Source organism: Pyrgilauda ruficollis, unplaced genomic scaffold (genome assembly GCF_017590135.1).
Source record: "Pyrgilauda ruficollis isolate IOZ18807 unplaced genomic scaffold, ASM1759013v1 scaffold4, whole genome shotgun sequence".
Classification (NCBI taxonomy): domain Eukaryota; kingdom Metazoa; phylum Chordata; class Aves; order Passeriformes; family Passeridae; genus Pyrgilauda; species Pyrgilauda ruficollis.
The window spans coordinates 15,900,400-15,920,196 of NW_024525489.1; positions in this window are offsets into that span (position 1 = coordinate 15,900,400).

Consider the following 19,797-nt stretch of genomic DNA (forward strand, 5'->3'; position numbering starts at 1 on the left):
GGGGGGGAGGGGGGAGGTTGTCTGCCCCAGGCTTTTGCTACAGCAGGGAGTTTTAAGCTGTTCAGGTATATCTGCATGTCAGGTGCTCTCTTTGCTCCGGTGAATTCAGAAATTTTACAAGAGCATACTGCAAATTTCACCCCTACAGAGGGTACATTATAATGGAGCCTTGCTTTTGCAAGTAGTTCTTAATTTAAATCATCCCATTTTCTCTGAGATTTTAAACTAAGAATTCTGTGGTTTTCTCACTGTTTTTCTCATTTTTTTTATTCTTTTTCCCTCTTCATTGTAGCAAAATCTGTCCCATTGTTCCAAAACTAATAGAGTAATATGACAGGAAATGTTCCTATTTTAAAAGTGGCAGGGATATGAGAAGGTAAAAAATAAGTTCAGTAAATACTCCAGAACAGAAAAAATAATCAAGAGACAGGGTGAGGCAAGTACAATCATTTTCTTTCTGGCGTGCTTTATACACATCCTATTTTTGCTCATTTTCAAACCAAGTTTTGTAACCATCAAACCATATAGTAGAGCCCTCTTGTTTCGTCTGCAATAACTTTTTATACTCATGCTAATCTAAGTTAACCTAATTTCCAATTTCTGTACAAATGTTTCTTGGGCTTGGGTTAAGTGAGAATATGATGATTCAGCCAGTGGGTCTCTCACTACTCTTCCTCACTGTCCTAGCACAGGGAGGGTTTGTAGCTGTGCTCTTCATACTGTTCCTGCCAGCAACACAAAACTCACCTCAGCTCCTTTTACCCAGATTTGCTTCCTGAGTGCCCTGAGCAGGATGGCTTCTGATTTGGCTGAATCCATCTTTTTGCTCACCTGTGGTCTTCATTTTGCTGCTTTTTCTCCTTCCTACACAGGAGTCAGAAGCTCTATGCTTTCCTCTCTTCCTAGCACTCACAGCCTGCTGGTTAGGATTTAATTAACCCCAAATCCTCTCTTCTGCTGTCTGTATCTTCTGAAGAATAATCACCAACCCTTCTCAGTTGTCTCCATCTAATCTGTTGCTTCATTGTATTCCTGGATGGTTTCATAATTAGAACCCATCTTCCCCATTAGTTTCAACAGCATCACCTCATTGAGTGATTCTGCAAAAATTAATCCTGCTCATTTGGGGGTCACCGGAGAAGTCCTGACCTGCTCTTGCCCTTGATGACTTCTCATCTCATTGATCCCCTCTTCAATATGATCCCACTAACATTTGTACTGTCAGAACCAAGGGGATGCTAAATGACATAATAAATCTGAGAAGAAAGAAAATGTCTCTGCCCCACAGGAAAAGGTTTAAAACAAATTATAGTTTTGACAACTGCAGGACTTCCAACGTTGTGTTTATATGTCGATAGCTGTTGTCAGAACGGAAAGAACTGGAAGAAAACAGCCGCAAACCATTATAAGCTATTTACATAATGGACTTACTACTTGCAAATACTGATGAACAAGGTTCTCCTTGGCTAAGTTAGAGGGTAAAGGCAATTTTCCTTGTTTTAACATCAGCAGTTTCTGTTCCCTAGTCAGGCTGCCATTGTCTGGTCTCTCTACTTCTCATATCCCAAGTTTCCCTAATTTATAATGACCAGAAAATGTTGGTTATAGCTCATTATCAAGGTGAATTCTCCTGCAATTAGTTTTTCTAGACATACAAACACAAAAAAGTAATAATTTGCATTTCATTTCTCTACCTTCAGATGATTGACTAAGAAAGTAATGCAACCCTCCACTGTGTTTCTGCAAACACACAAAAGCATCCATCATCTAATGAGAACACCCATCTCATTTAGATGCCTGGGCTTGAAGTGATCAATTACAAAAGAGGGACTGCATCTGTACATAAATGCCAAATATTGGTGGAAGACATGTTGGGACATGTGGGCTAACAACATTTTGGAAAAGTTTTTCGATATTTACATAAACTTTCCAGATTCCATAAAATCCCCATGGGGTTGTGCTACCTTACTGAGGTACCATAAATGAAGAATGAGTGGCATGGCATCCCATCCATCAGAAGACAGGCAAGACAGGAAATGGGGAAGGTAGGAATAATTTTGTCATATTAGATATGAACTCTGCCTGTTCTTCTGTTTGCCATTTCTCCACTCTCGGGCAGGACATCCCTGAAAAAAGAAGGCAGTGGCCCCTAACAAGTGTTTTCTTCACAAAAAACTGTCAAAGCCACTGGACCAGAGAACACTTTGTCATCTTTGAAGCTGCAAGTAAAAGTCCATTTTGTATAATTTCAAAAGTATCGTTTTTCAACTATTATGGTTTTATATGTTTTCTATGTCTGAATAGGGCTCAAACCAAAAGCAAAGCTGTCATGGTCAAGCACCACCTGAGTCAGAACTTCAAGCTGTCTGACAGATTTTCTGTGTCATGCAATAGCTCTGTGCTCCCAGCTGCAAATTATACATAATAATGAAAATCTCTTTGCTTGCAGAGACTGTCCACAAGCCAGAAGTGTTCAAAACATGGATAAAGACAGTCCCTGTGAGCAAGGCCAAGAATAGCAATGTCAGTCTGGTCTACAAGACACACACCTGAGCTACAAACCAAAAAAATCATCAAAAAAGAAGCTTCATTGGTCACAAAGGGATAAAGGCATTCCCTTCCTGTTTGTAGGAAGTTTTCAGATATGGAGCTTTAAAGTGCTGGACAAGAAAAAAATCCTTCCTGATTTACATCTCCTGAAATAGATTTAATTAGTTGTGGAGTACTACAAAATTCCTAGGAAGTAGCCACTTGCTGATGTATTCACCGGGGAGTAATTTGAGGAACTGTTCTTCAGCCCTGTAGACATGCAAGATGAAAAAATAGACAGATCATTAGCCAACAATGAAATTAAAAAGAAAAATACAGTGACTGGAAAAAGCAATTATCACCTCCATTAAATTTTATCCGATTCACTATCAAGTGAGGCTGGACAAAGGGACAAAAATTGGTGTCCCAACACTTCCTTGCTGCTGCATTGAGGACAAGAGGAGATGAAATGTAGCCCCCTGCACAGAGGGTTAGGTAGGATTTTGGCATATCAAATCACTCACTCCCAGGATCACAAAATGCTCACAGGGAGCTGAAAAAATAAAGCAAGCACTGATGAATAATTCAGAGACAGGACCTGATTTTGGAGTCACTACTCAGACATGAAGTGTAGCTGTTTTGCCTACAGAAGAGCCATTGGGATTTCTAAATAAAGTCATGTTTTTCATAATGTGTATGAAGCAGTCAACAAGAATCCTCTCCTGCTCCCCATGGGCAATCCTCTTGCAGGGCAGACCCCTGATTCTGCTGACCCTTAGTAATTGCATGACTTGGTGAGTGGTCACAATGTCTTCCTGGATGCCACTGCACCAGGTATCCATGCATGGTAAGGTGTGTCTGAACCTTCTCTCAGTTCCAGGTGGTGATTCCTACACCTGTCTGCACCTTAGGGACTTCCTTTCCTGACACATGGCACAGTCATTCTCCCCTATTAAGGTAACAGACTTATTAGGGCTACAGCTACTTTGCACAGAACAAGCTATTAAATTAACAAGAACCAGTAATTTTCTAGGTTATTCTCTCAGCTGTATCCAGGAATATTAGTAGATCATCATTCTCCAAGAATGCTGTCAAATTAGGATCTCCAAACTAAGAGAATAAGGTTTACTTTGAATACTTGTAATGTCTGTGATTAAATACGTATATTTCTTATTTCTATTTTTCGGGCTTGCTCTGAAGAATAGGCCATATTTAATGTCCACCATATGGGAAACAGCCCACCAGATGAAACACTACTTGGGATAATTTCATGGGTATTCAGAAGAACACAAAATTAATTAATTTTCCTTCTGTTTCTCAAAAAGTACCTAGACAGAAGGGAGGCTTTATGAGATGCTAATTTTCTTTCTTTCCCAAAATACCGTAGGAATAATTTTCTTCATGTATTTTGCTATTTCAGATTCTTGTCCTGATCAGAAATGAAAAAATTCAAAGGATGAAGAAACGTGAAAGGTTAGCAAAACATATTTGAACCTCAAAAATGTTACATTTGCAGTTTTGGAGAAATCTAAATGTCATTTCATGCAAACAGATTTTCCCACAGCTCTCCTTAATTCTTAGAGAACATGATAACAAGGATACAGTCAAGAGATAAAACCAAGATTAATGAGACATAAGTGAGGCACTTAATAGTTGAATCTGTGGGATGATATGCACAGGAAAAAGATGAAATGGTCATGAAGCATGATTCAAGAGTGAACTTCACAAGAAAAAATATGTATCATAGGAAATATATTTGCATTTTAAGAGGAAAGAACTCAATAACCCAGCAGGGCATTTCCGTTTCTAATTATTTGCTACTGTGATTCAGTGACTGGATTCTGGGTTTTGTGAAAATGCTTCTGTACGCTACATGAAAGAGACCAAAAGTCATCCATTTTTATGCTAATGTAAAGGAGTTCAATCTCAATACAAGATCTGCCTTCACAGGCCCTTATAGAAATACAGCATCCAATTAAAAGCAGCCCAATACCTCTATTGACATGAAGCTCTACAGCAGCATGAACATTTGCAGCGTCCTACGCCATTTTAGTCAACTCTTTTTAGGTAATTCATTGCTCAGGTGACAAATTTCTCAGCATTGTTCACTGATAAACACAACCTGTATTTTCACATTTCCTCTCATCCAGGATCCTGGACCAGGAGCACAGAGCTAGGAAGTACCCACACTACGGAATATAAGAAAGAGGATAAATTATTTTGGAGCATTTTTGACAACTAGTGTAAAACACTGAAAGATCTTAAATGTTCCTTTTGCAATATATGGACTTTTTGTCCCATTTGTCCTAACATTTTCCTTGGAAAATAATATATTCTTCAAATGCTGTGATTTTTTTCTTTAATGATAATGCTTAAGATTGTCTATTCCCATTTTTTGTCACACTAAACCACCAATCATAATTTTTAAACCATTTCTCTCAAAGGAATGACACTTTATTCACACTGTTAGCACTCTGATATAAGGAGGGGAGCTGATAATAAGAAAAATGGGAAATTATCAAGATACCAATATTTTTCAAAGGTATTCCTGAGAACAGATGAGTCTAGGTTGTATATTAGCCTTAAAGTTGCTTTAATATAAAGTGTCTTAGTTCCAGTGTAAGAAATCATTTATGAGAAACACAATCTCTGTATCACAAGGTGCTACATTTCCATGGCAATTTTGGAAGGTGACTTTACTTTCTGTGTGTATGATTCTTACTCTGTGAATAGTAGGTTGTTATTGTTTGTTTTGGTTTTGTTGTTTTTTTTTTTTTTATTCAGGATGATTCATTTGTTGAAAATTAATTAATAAGCTTCAAGCAGCCTGCTTTTGCCCTACTCATCTGTCATGTTAAAGACTTGACCTGTCTGACAGCATGCATCAGAAACTGATAGTAGGGCCTCTCATTGCACCTTGTAAATGAAATACATATACAGGTACCCAAAATTAGTTTCCTTCTTCAAAGTCAGGACCTTCTGGGATAGAAGGACGGGAGTACAATCCAAACTACTAAATTTTGGAAGGAAATTTGAGACAGGACAGGCAGCAATAAAAGAGATGGACGAAAGTGAGGTTTTTCCTTCCTCTAGGTTTTACTGACATAGTAAAGTTTTATTAGAAGTAGGATCCATGATATTGTTAAAAGGGTTCAAAACCTGGCTGCCTTTCTATGCTTGGTTTTGACAGCACTAGGAGAAGTGAAGGAGGAGGATGGCAGCACTGGACACTGGCTGCCATCCACTTGAACATGGAGTTCAAGTTCTTGGGATAGAGGACTATGGCTTTTCATGTACGTCATTCATGCTACAGTTATTAGAAAATAATTTGACATATGAATAAATACAAGACTGAATTTAAGAAAGGCAAAAAATAGTATTATCAGAACCAAACAGGCCTCCAAAAGGCAGCTGCAGTCCCTAAACTCCATGCTATGCTGCAGGGCATGTAAGTGGCCATTGCCACCACTGACCCCTTGCCCAGGGAATGGGGCAGCATCCAGCCTCGGAGCTGTGGCAGCCACGGGTCAACAGACAGACCTACTCATCCTCTCCATCCTGCCTCTGGGAGCTGGGGAAGAGGCTAAGCCCTGTCGTTTCTGGCATCTCATAGAGAAACCAGCCTGTAAGATGACTGTAGATGTGACTCAGTCACATCTTTTCCAGGACTTCCTGGGAAGACCAATAGGGAAATGTTTAATAAACCCTGTAGCACTGACCAGATTTGGGGAACACATATTTTACTATGAAAACATGGAGCAATGAGCTTTGCTAAGAATGAAAATACAGTGCAAGACATTATATACGAAATGTTTGAGTCTCAGAAGGATACTCAGAGGAGTGTCACAGCTGTTAAACAGCCCTATGCCAAGTGCTCAGCACAATACTGCTCTGAGATACTGTACCCCTCAGAAGCCACCTGGGTGAAAGGCATCACCTGGGCATTCCTGGTGCTAATAAAGGCTTTTTGGTAAAAATGAGCCCATCAGGATGCCTTCTTTGCTCTGACTTACTTCCAAAGTGGGTTATTCATCTATGACCTAAGACATCTGCTGGATTATGTATTTATCCCTTCCCTGGACAGACTGGTACAGCACGTGACGATACGCCATTAAACAGCTGTTGCCTTTCCAGCAAAGCTGGCCATCATTCAGCCACGGATAAAATAATTATGTACAGCACTTCATTGTGTCTAGCCATCCCGAGACAGCTGCTCAACCGGTAAAGAAACAGATTTCAGGGAATTTGCCCCCAGCCCCATTTCTGAGGTGTTGCATGACCAAGACCAGCACTCTCCAGCACAAAAGACTGTGTAGTAAGGCCTCTTTTTAACTCACAGATGGGTGTGTGCAAAAGGCCCAAAATGAACTTCCCGTAATAGGGAATTTGGTATGGTTTCATAATGTCACTTTTTTTAAAATAAAGTATCCTATTCTCTAGAGCTGCTGTAGGAAATCCTAACAGGTACTTAATGATTTTCTTCATTTTATTGTTTAGGCTTGAAGTATAATAATGTTACTGTGCTACACATGTTCTCCAGATAAAACTTTTTCTATTTATTATTTTCTGATTGCCTCTTGGACTTTATGTATTTTAGCTTCAAATTCTTTCTCATTTGTAAACTGCAGTTGACAATTTATGAAGAACCATTTGAACCAAGAAGCATTTTTAATGAGTATATTTTGCAAAGGGCAGCAGCACCATGAATAACACTAATTAATAGCTGTATTTGATCTGGGGAGGAGGAAAAAGCCAATAGAAACTCCGATATTGATTTGTCCAATGATCTGCCTATTGTAGAATAGTAACCCTATGTGTTCTCCACAGTGTTCAATTTTCATTTTTTTTCGTAGCATATGCAAGTACAACATCTAAGCAGAAATAAGAATTGGGAAATTCTCTTTCTGACAGCATACAGTAAGTAACATGTTTATTTTGGCACTTGATCAGAAGCAGCTTTAGTTTTAATACTGCTGAAAACCCCTTGATTGGAGAGACACATTTTCATTTCTTGCCTATTTGTTCAATATCTATGAACTATGAGCAAAATAATTAAACTGGCCAGTTTAATTCTTAAAGAAGAAAACAAGCAAATATTGTTTAGTTCTTTAATGCTTTCCCAGTTGTGTGCTTTCTTTCCTGAATTTGTCAAAAGCTTAAAATTTTCTTTCTCTCCCTGTTCCTTCAAGACCTTACTTCATGACCTAGTAAATATGATCCTCATGAGTAAATGAGGATGCATGGAGAGTAGAGGAGGGCAGATTTCACATGGAAGGCCAAGCAAGCCCTGCCCAAAGTCTGTGCTTCCCACACTGCCACACAGAGCCTGTCATCCTGCAGGTAACTATCGGTTTGTTCAGCATCAGCCCAGGCTGCTCCAGTGTTGATACTGAATGCACTGATTCCCTCAGCCTTGAGCAGCCCTTCTAGCACAGCCCACCAAATTTGCTGCTCTAACTGCAAGACTTATTAGGTCTTTTGTTTTGATGCCTGAGTTGCCTCTCTGAGCTTTCTGAGAGTATCTCATACTCCCCCTGCTCCTTCTTGCACTTCACATAAAACAGCCCCCTGTGACAGAACGTAACAAAAATTAAAATAGACTTCTTTAACAATACTGTAGATCTGTAACATAATGTAATATAAAACACAAAGATTATAGAGATTATTCTAAAATATGTCAAATAAAAGTTTAAAAATATACAGGGTTTGAGTCTATGTTTGGTATTTAAAAAAAAAAAAAAACAAACAAACCTAGATGTGGAGAAATAATTGCAGCCATTAGAACGTTTCCAGGGCTGCAGTAAGTCACTCCATCTGTGACCACCCTAAGGGACTACTGTCACACTGAGAAGTAACACAAATAGAACATATTATAAAAGTTGTGATTTTCTGGAGGCTATTTTTTATATGTAGGACACCTGGTAAGGGGGAATGACAGGGAAAATCCCTCAGACCTCAGGGCAGAGTGATCTAGCAGTGCCAGACTTCCTGCACCCTGGTGACTGCTTCCTCCTTGTCCCCAGCTCGAGGGCTCTGCAGCCACCAGGACTGGCTGCGGGTTACAACAGGGAAGGAAGGAAGGAAGGAAGGAAGGAAGGAAGGAAGGAAGGAAGGAAGGAAGGAAGGAGAGGATTTGGTTTGCCACTAGGACCACAAACCATTTCATTGAGACAGCCTTGCTCCAGGTTTTTTTCTGTAGGGATACTTCCTGATCAAGAGAAGGGAATGCCTAACTGACTGCTTACCAGCATTCTCTGCTTTGCAAACCAAATTAATAGCATTTCTCAGGTATGCACATTTTAATACCAGTATGTGTTTGGATTTCTTCCAGGTTTGACATTTACTGTGAATTTCCAGGATTTATGTTCTGGAATTTCCTTTGTAAAGCAATATGGGATTTACAGATAGTCAAATGCCCCTCTACTACAGCAGGCACTGTTGTTGCAATAACATAGTCCTCAAATGCAGAAATTTCATATGTGAGCCCATGATGGACATGAATTTCTGATGGGACTTATAAAACCATTAATTCTTAGTTACCTCAAGGGCCAAAACTCATTCAGCATATTGACAATAAACACATGGTACAGCCTGATGAAATTTCTTCTAGTGGCCAAAGCCCAAAAGGCCATCCCAGAAGGTTCTCTCTGATGAACCTATGGCCAGAGGAAGGACGCAGTGGCACCCCCAGAGTCAGTTGCAAGCTCAGCAAGGCACAGACTTCACCTGAGCTGCTGCATTCAGACTGTGTTTCTGTAGCAGATGTGCAATATATTCTTTGATCTCCACGTGATTAGCTTCTGAGAATATTAGAGGTGTTTTGCTGAATGTTAACCTCCAGTTACTAAAGCCAGTGATGCTGCCCGCTCTGTGCATGTTGACACCACCACCACACTGTATAGATTATCTCGTATTTCAGGGACTTTGCCCATCCATCCCAACCACCTCGCAGACAACTGGGTCCCTGAAGCAAATCAGAATGAAGGGGAGGCTCAGTGGCTGGCTCTTCCCCTACTTAGTGTCTGTCCTCTGAACATTTCAGAGTGTGTTGAAAGAGCAAAATTGGGCAACTGGGCTCCAGCTGGCTCTGCATTATTTTAAACAGGTATTATGGATGCAGAGGAAGACCCATTTAGCCAGAGCCACACAGAAATGCAGTATTTCTTTTTAAATATGCATAGACAATTTAAAAAAAAAAATACTATGATTGCTTCAGGACTGTTTTGGCTCTGATTAGAAACAGCTGAGCAAAGCCAAATGCTCAGCTGTTTCTGCAAAGAGATTAACACCTGTTGAAGATGGAGTAAAAATATGACAGAATTTAAGAGCAAATATCAAAAGATCATTATTGTAAAACTAACAGTAACAGTGCATCCCCACCCTGTCACACTACATCATTCCTGGGAGGGAAAAAAGCACTTAACACATCTATAGCACATAAGCAACATGTGCATGTATTTTCAGCTCTTCATCCACAGCTGGGAGAATGGCTTCTCAACTCTGTTATCCAAAGAAAATTTACAGACAGTATCAGGTCATCATCAAATAACATCTACCCAGACATACCATGTAGGCTCGAGGCAGACAGCTGTGTTACAGCCTGTGTTGTTATAGCTCATTCTAGTGTCCCATTTGGGGCAGGAGGAGCATTCTTAGTGTTCTACAGGGTCACCCTTGAGGTACAGACTGGGGAACGAGAGGCTGGAGAGCAACTCCTTGGAAAGGGACCTGGGAGTCCTGGTCAATGGTAAGTTGAACCTGAGTCAGCAGTGCCCTGGCAGCCAGGAGGGCCAACCCTGTCCTGGGGGCATCAGGCACAGCATCACCAGCCAGGCAAGGGAGGGGATTGTCCCGCTCTGCTCTGGGGCAGCCTCACCTCGAGTGCTGGGGGCAGCTTTGGGTGACACAATATAAAAAAGACATTAAGCAATTAGAGAGCATCCAGAGGGCAACAGAGATGGTGAAGGACCTTGAGAGGAAGCTGTGTGAGGAGCAGCTGAGGTCACTTGGCTTGTTCAACTTGCAAAAGAGGAAACTAAGGGGAGACCTCATTGCACCTCCCTCACAACAGAGAGGCAGGCACTGATCTCTTCTCTCTGGTAACCAGTGACAGGACCCGAGGGAATGGCCTGAAGTTGTGCCATGGGAGGTTTAGGATCTTCACCCAGAGGGTGCTTGGGACAATGGAACAGGCTCCCCAGGGTGTGATCACAGCACCAAGCCTGACAGAGTTTGAACAATGCTCTGAGGCACAGGATGTGACTCTTGGGGTGTCCTGTATAGGGCCAGGAGCTGGAATCAATGATCCCTGTGTGTCCCTTCCAACTCAGGATATTCTGTGATTCTGTGTGTGATTTCCCACATTTCTATTCCCATGTGCTGCAGCCACAGTAGGCACATGTTGTACCTCCATTTCTGTAGGCTGAAGGCAGCCTCCTGCCTCAGGGACCAGAGGTTCCCCTCCACCCCACAATGCCAGCCTTGCCCGAAACAGTACCAGAAAAGAAGTACTACTGGAGCTCCCCCACCACCCCAAAGTGCCCTCCCAAGGGCAGCAGAATTGTGCAGGCCCGGTGTGCTGCTCAGCAAGCTCACTGCATTTCTCTAAGGCTGATGCTGAAACTGAAATAAGTGACCTCACATTTTTGACCCCAAATCAGAGTTTCTTTCCTGATGAAGGCCAGCTGCAGGAGCACTCCAGATCACAGTGTGCTCCCCAGTCCATCAATGTGGAACTGTGCAAAGTAGGGGCTTCCAGGCTCACCCCAGGACGTGGGGTTGCCCTTCCAGGAAGGGAAGCACTGCAGACAGTGTTGAAGGTTTCACTTGCAGGCTCACTGATGCCTCAGGAGTGCCCTGTGGTGCAGACATACACCAATATGCACCACACCATGGCTGTGGGCGTGGTTCACCTGTGTCCCAAGGCGAGGAGCCCAGAGCTGTGACCACTGGGATGGTGGCGGTGGGCACACAGCCTGGGGCTGCACTCTCGGCACTGATTAGACCTCCACGACCTCAGGCATGTGAATTTTCACTTACACCCTTCAAGAGTAAACACTGCAGTTGTACCTGAGCCACATTTGGGTGTGTTCCAAAGCTGCCTATGGTGATGGAGAAGATAAGCCCTTGCCACCCAGGCTTCCCACTGGCATCTTCCCTCCCACTGCTAGAGACTGCTGCCACCTCTAGTCATGTACAAACGTGGCTGAGGCAAAGGCCACTGCTCCTGGCTTTCCTCTCCCTGCAAACTGACAAACTGCAGCTTGCTTCTCTCCTGCACATATGTCATTCTTCAGGCTGGAAAAGCTGCTGAAATTGTCGTGTCCACGTCCCTGCAGAGGTTCCCCGCTCCCAATGGAGGCAATGGCTCAAAGATTTACACCAGCTAAAAGTTTTGAGGCATGTCTCCTGAAAGCCAACTTATTTTTATTCCAGAAGGTATTAATAATAGAAAAGCCTGCATTCTGTTGGTTGATCTCTTTATTTTTTTTTTCTCTGGTCATTTATTGCAGCTCCCTTTATTTCTTCCTCTGATTTAAATTTCTGTTCTTGTTTCATTTTCATTCTAGTTTCCTCAAATATTATGCACATAATTTAAGTAGCAGTATTCAGGAAAAAAACCGTTGAGAGTCGCCTGTGTAACCCAGAAGCTATGAAAGGATGCAAAATGCAGAGATCACAGAGAATGGGAAAAAAATACTGACATTTTTATTCTATTTTCTTTCTGTGTTGTATATGGAATGTTGTATTCCTCATATTATTTTTAAAAAAGTGTAGATATAGGAAGGGTTCTGAAAATATACTTTGAAAGGATAAAGAAACTGAAAGACTAACCAAAAGAAGACAGACTGCAAAGATTTACAGAGAGAAATGAAAACGATGATATGCAATAGGCATATCTAATAATGGATTTGTAGAGAAAGTAATTCAACACATCTTTTTTCTGTGCAAAAAAAAGAAAGATGCTACCTCTTTGGACTAGAATTTCTTTCAAGGCTTGGTGAAAGTCTATTAATTTAAATTGTCAAATTTTCACTAAGACATTGGATAGGTTTAAAAGGAATTCATAATATATATCCACACATTATTCTTAGTGTATTGTTAAAGAATTGATTGCTTTATACTGTTCACCTTGAAATATCTTGCTTATATATCTGATATTATCAGCCTCAGTGTTAGTAGCTGGACTAGGCTGACCAAGAATGGAAATATTGGGGTTTCTGTAACTGTACATACTTCTCTAGGTCCAAGTGAGAAGAGTAAAACCACCTATGTATTCTTAAATGCAGTAGTTTATTACTAGGGGAACTTGGTTTAAAAAACCATAACATTTTGCATGTGAAATACTGAAAACTAAAAAAGTAGGAAAAAAGAGGCTATTGAACCTAAGACAAGGTTAATAAATCTTTTTAATGCTTGAATAGCTAACAAGGAAGGGCATGCAAGGACAGACTTAGTGATATAATCATTACCAAAAAAGGATTTTGTGTCACCTACTACAGAAGCGTAGAATTTAAAACATTTGAAATTATTGCCTGAACACGAATTTCCTTGGGCCAAAATACCATATTTCTGGTAATTGCTTCATGCATTATCTGCAATCACAAATTACTTCACTCTGCCATTCACATGAAAATAATCCAAGGACTGCTGATGCAAGTTCAAACCTATTTTTTCTCTGGGCTGTCACTTTCAGGTGAATGTTGTAGAACAGCGTTTTTCACTACCAGGTTCCCTCAACCATATGGGTCTGTCTGGCTACAGAGCACAGAATCAGAAAAGACGTGGTAGAACCCTCTGTTTACAGCTTTTAATGGCTCCTTTACTTCTACAATTAGCACTGTTTATAAATGAAGGTAATTATTTACCTCTCACATTCCACTTTTAAGGGTCCCCCATTTTAAGAATCATCAGATCTCACTGGTAGAAGAGGCAGTCCTGGAGTTTTCCTCACTGAAACCAAAAGTTACTGTATCAGACAGAAATTGCCACCTACAGTGATATACTGGTGTTCTCCCTAAAACGAGCCTTCAGAGCATCGTTTCTGTACAAAACTTGCACAAAGTAATCAAAATGAAACTTCTGTTAATTGCAAAGCTATCCAAAGTTCCCTGGTAATTTGACAAGAAGCAATTAGCTGCATATTTTCCAGAGGGACACTTTGAGAGGGAAAACAAGGCCAGGCAAATGAGGTATCCTGTGGAAATGCGAGATTGCAATGACTTGCATTTTCTTGTATTTATGGATATAACCCTACAAATGTGGTTTGAGGTTTTGTTACTTGCTTGTGACAAAAGCCTGTGTGTCCCACCATGGAGGATGTCTTTAGATCCCTATTTGAAGCTCTGCGGGGCAGGCAGCCATGGCAGCAAGATACCAAGCCCTGCAGCTGCCCAGGGAGCCAAAGGCTTGGCAAGACCTTGGCTGTGGGCTACCACAGTTACATTATCATCTGTTTCAAGCCGGGTTGGGAGTGTCCATATGAACATCAGGAGCAGTTTTGGCAAGAGAGCACATGTGGCTACACAGCTCCATTTTTGCTCTTTAAAAACACACTTGAGTTATAAAGGCTGAAGCTGAAAAACATTGATCCTTTCTGACCAAGCATGAAAGACAGCACAAGGCAGAAGTTATTGAATCCACATGTGAAATGGAAGAAATTGAGGCCATTTCTTTGTGAGCTGGTTTGGTTATTACAGAAGTAGTCCACCAGGTAGAGCACACCACAGACAGGGCTGTAGACTGGACAGTAACCTGCCAGCCCATGTCCATGGTGCAGGGAGAGGGGCTCTGGTAGAACAACCTTGCCACAGAAGGCTGTGGGGGCTGTGCAAAGCCAGCAACAGCTCCACATGCTCCTTTGAGAACAGCTCAGTGAAAATCCAGGGTTTGCTCCCCATGCACTCAGGTAGCAAGGTAAGCATCTTGGCAAAGGAAATCACATTTTTCTGAAAAATAGTTGTGATCTCATTGCCAAGGGTTGGAGTTTTTCTTTGATTTTGTCTTCTTTTTTTTTTCTTCATTTGTTCAAAGCAGAAATAAAATGGACGGGTTTAATAATTATAGGCAGTGTGCTTTGGCAAGCTCAGTATCTCTTTTCAAGTAGTGGCAGCTGAATATAGTAGGCAATTTCCAACCTCCTACCCCAGAGTGGGTAATCTCTGTCTTCCTTTGCTGTGTATTTCCTCAACTGCCAAGTACTAAACAAACATAGGAGGAATGCTGTCAGGTCACATTGAGACCTGCAAATTTACAATTCCTACCTACCAACATGAACAAGACTCTGCAAACAAAACCTTTACTTTTACCTCTATATTAAAAAAAAAAAAAAATTAACATGTAAGATAGAAACCTCCATATTTCAGTATTGCAGAGGTTCATCTCTGCACAGCTTCACTTGTGCAATTGAATAAATTGCCAAAGAGAATGTAGGTCTCTCACTGTTGCCAGAGGCAAGGGAATTGGGGAGAGGGGGAAGAATACAAAAAGGAAAAGTAAATTACATTTTTTTAAATCCCTCCATATTTCAACCTGGGGAGTTTGATTTAATGTGGTAGGTGTTCTTGGAAGTGAGCATTCCAGATTTCATGTGCTTTTTGAGCTTTAATTAAATAATTTGAAAAAGAATACCATATGTGCACAGACTTCTCAAGGGATAAGCATGTAAATTTCTACGTTGATATTTGCAGACTGTTGAACTCACACCAGCATGGAAGGAGGCTTAGGGATTTTTCATTTCTTCCAAATAACTGCCTGAGCAGCTAGGAAACTAAGTGGGCATCTAGTAATCTTTATCACTTTCTCCAAGGTTCAAGCTCCCCAACAAAGAACTACTGCATTACTGAGAAATTTTGCCAGAAAGAAAAACACCTTTATGAGTGTTTTTGTTCTCCCACAGTAATAATAAAAAAACATTAAAGCACACATAATGCAGCAGTCAGTACCTGTTCTAGCTGTGCAGTAAAAAGCAAAAGGAGCCCGGAAGAACAAAGGGAAGGCGTGAATAAGTGCTAACACAGGCACCAGGTGGAGCGGCACATCTGTACCCTGACTGGCTGACTCACTCACCGGCTTGTTTTTATGTGCATCAACCACAGGACAAACTCCACTGTTATGTGCAGCTTTGATAAAACATAATTAGTTGGTGATTTAGCAACCGTGGAAAAAAATAGGACAGTAATCATGGCAGGGCGAAAGCATGAAGCACCACAAAAAGGAGCTGAATTAGCCCCTGCAGCCAGCAATTTTTTGAGCTCTTTGGGTAGTTTGTCAGACTGTAACAATAGAAGTGATTTTGGAAATAGGAGCAGTTGATAAAGTGGTAATGCTGCTGATTGACATCCCTCTACCAAACTAAAGAAATGTTTGTGAAGCTGCAGTATAGAACTCTCCTAAGAAAATATTTTAAAACATGAGTAACTACTGCAGGTGTTGTTTCTCTGATCAGAAGGTTGAGGTGAGCAACACCTACACAAATGGAGGTGCAAGGAGGCAGGAGACAACCAGACCCGACGTTTAATTCTGAGAGAAACTCACAGCTCTCTCATTAAGAAGAAAGCTCATCTCTATGCCTCCTGCTGAATAAAAATGCAAGTATTGAAAGTAACAAAAATCAGTCCCAGACCTCACTACAGCCAGTGTGGAACAAGCCACCGGCATAAACTGATTTAAATATCTGCTGAATACTGCTATTAAAAAGACAGTAAATATTTTCTGTTAGGCAGAAAGCACTGGAATTAGCCTTTGCATTCATTAGAGGTACATATGAGAGGGATTAGGCATTTATTAAAATATGCAACATAATTGCAGTTTTAAGAAAAGGCTCTGATGGCTTACAATATGATTCCAGTTTTTTAGTTTGTGATCTCTGGGATCACAGACTGAGAAGAGTCAGTCTTTCACCCAGTCACTTTATCATTCATCTCAGCTGCCTCTCTGCCACAGTGGAAATTCATTACAAAAAAACTAATCTGAAAGCTCCAATTTAACTTGCTGCTCTGTATTTATGCTTAATATGTTCCCTTCTAGAAAACTATTTTTGAACAAGCATTTTATACACTTTATATACAGCATTTTATGCAATTCCCTTTGCAAAATTTTGTGCAGGAGAAATAACAGCATCATGTTTGTAACCTTAATACTCAATATGGGCACTGTTTTGTGTTTTGTCTTGGGGTTTTTTTCAGCTAAGCTCTACAAAGCAAGAGAACAACTCAAGTTTTATTAAAATATAAAAATGGTGTTCTGAAGCTGGAGGCAATTCTAAACTTCGAATTATCTCAGATGTTATCTCAGAGTCTTGCCCTTTTCCCCTCAAAATAATTCCAGATTGTGGGATCTCTAAGTTGGAAATGGTTTTATATTCAAAATTTTGTAACATTCCAGTGCATTCTAACTTAAATTCAATAGTAAACTCAGCTTAAGAGCTTCAGTGTGGAAGTTAAATTTTGATAAAATTTATCATAATCAAAATATCTGTCAAGGCAGGCTTCTCTTTTCCTGGCTCACTTTAATCTTGAGTTTTCACTTAAATAAAGAAAACCTCACACTTTCCTAACTCTGAAGGAACTTTATTAAAATGAAAATTACTGACCCAAAGTTTATTCTCCTTCAGCTACTCTTGCTTGGGCATAAATTCTCCTTACACTTCTTCAGTCATCCTCCTCTCTGGTGTTCTGGTTTTTTCAGTGTTGAAAAAAAACCCCACATATATATATATCCACTGGGGAAAAGAAAGTTAAAAATCTAAACATTAATTTTACTCTTAATAAATTGGGAAATACACCATGCTTTAAATCTCAAATATTAAATCAGTTGCTCTTATGAGATAAATTGTTATTGTCACCCCAGCTGCACAGACAAGAGCCATGGCTGAATAGTGTAACAACTTGTTCAAAGGGAGAAGCAAGTGTGTGTGCACTCACACTGGCTAGAAGGGGGAGAATTTGAGCTGCACAATTTCTTCCACAGTGTTGGCAGACTGTTGTCTACCATACCAAATAAAAATAAAAAATAAAAAATCATAACTTTATATTTGAAAATTTGGCACACATGATGTCAAATCAGTAGGTTTCAGGAGGAACCTGAAACTGCCCTTTTGGTCATGCGTTGGTCCTTTGCCTTTTTAACATCTAGCAGTGACTCTGGCAATAAAATCAAGAGGATGAAGAAAGATAACAAATTCAGAAATGGTACTGTGAAAATATGAGATTAAAATACAGTTTTTAAAAAATATGCAGCTTATATGCAGACTGCATATAAAATGTAAGATTTTATGGTAAATTTCATATTGATAAATATTGTTGTATAAAGCATATGAAGACAAAGATTCCTGCTGAGAAGCTGTCTGGTTCATTTCTAAGACATAAAGCAAGAACTTCTAAAATGTAGTTGAGGTGATGAGACACCCATTGCATTTTCATTTCTTAATTTTGCTGACAGGCAGTATCAACACCACTTGTTGCCAAGTTGTTCTGGAGTTTATTTATCCCAAACAGCTACTTTAAAAACACTCTTTTGAATGTTGAGAGCACTCCATAGAATAATGACATGGTGCAATCTTGAAACCTCTGCCTCACCAAAGATAATGGCAGTTCCCTCAAAAGCAGTCAGCTGTGCTCCTGCTATTTAGTGGTATGTATCCATATGATGCTTATGAGTCGATTAAGGTATCCATTTATGTGGCTTTCAAAGCACATTATTCTTGTGATTTAAAAAGATTTTTTTTTTCAAATGATGTGTAAGAGTGCATTTGAGCCCTGTTATACCAAATTGCAAAGCTCATCCTTGGAAGAAAGTACTAAAAATGTGATTGAGGGACATCTGAAAATTCAAATGTGCTTTGACTTCAGGACAGAAGCTTGTATTGCTGGAAAATGACTGAAATTTAGGTTCTTCTAAAAACTCTGGCTATTTGGAATTATGGCACCAGCCAGCAGCATCAGCATTTCAGAAGTCTTTTCCTAAAGCAAAAGTCTGAAGAAGCATGTTTCCTGGGCTGTTGGGGTCCGCTCCGGCTAGCTATAGACCCTTGCCCACACGATATTTCACAGATGAAGGTAAAAGATTAGAGAAGTGCTCTCCTCCACGTGGGAAACGTTGTCCTTTATTCCAAGACACACATCAGGCGGACAAACCCATGGGAGAAAAAAGAGCATTTCCTGGCAGCAGGGAGCTTTTATACCCCCCGGGATGGGGACAGAGGGAGGGGTCCACAGCCAATGGGACACCAGTGAGGAGTGGTGAGGGGAGGGGTAACCCAGGGGAGAGACCACCAGGTGGTACCTGAACAGGTGAGGGAAAGACCACGTGATGGGGAAACAGGGTAACAAACCACATGATGTAACATAAGCTATACAGTGCAATACAAAACTATTCTGTGCAAATTCCCAATCACCCAGTGCAAGAGAACAACTAATCTGGTGCACCACAACAGAAGTCTTTTCCCTGATTTCAAACAGGGTTGTGACCTCTTCCATTTCCCTCTTCAGCTGTAGTTCTCACCACTGTTCTGCAAGTGTGAAGGAGTAAGAGAGTTCAAGAGGCAGTTACTCTCATTTGTCTTAGTCGTCTACTTTTTCTTTGTTTTGTTAGGTAGAAGACATTCAAGTCTTTTTATATTGTTCAGTTTCCTAGTGCTAAAATGTAGCTTTATACTTCCAGATGTGCACAAATTTCTCTGAAAAAAGAGAAGAGGTAAGAAGGAAAGTTCCTGAAGCCTAAAAGTTATATATAACATTGCATAAAATTGCTCTTTAATGTATTTTCTGAGGCTTCTGTTTGATCCTGAAAGACCTGAAATTGTCATCTGCAATTTCTGGTAAATAACTTATGACAAATTTCTGCTTGTCAGGAGTGTCCTTTTCTGAGACTGTGCTACATATGATGGCACTTGGGAGGCAGGGGTAGGATTTACTCATTACTGAGGAGTAGGATCTGAAGAAGGAAGCTAGATAATTGGCTCTGAAATGGTGGTTTCACCATAAAATGACCTAGCTCAGTGCTGCATTTCTGTCTGGCTCTAGGAAAATGTGCTTTTTGAAATTCCTGGCTAAATAGACACTGCTTTGATAGATCGTCGGAGTTCATAAACATTGTGCGTTTTCATCAAGTTGGCAATTTGGTTTCATTCTGATCCGGCGCCGCAGTCAATTTGTTGACTTGATTTTGATTTGATGTCTGTAATGCTCCACTTTTACTTTCGTGGAATATTAATGCTAGATTGGCTTTGATTTCATGGTTCTATTTTACTTCAAGTTTTTTAACAAA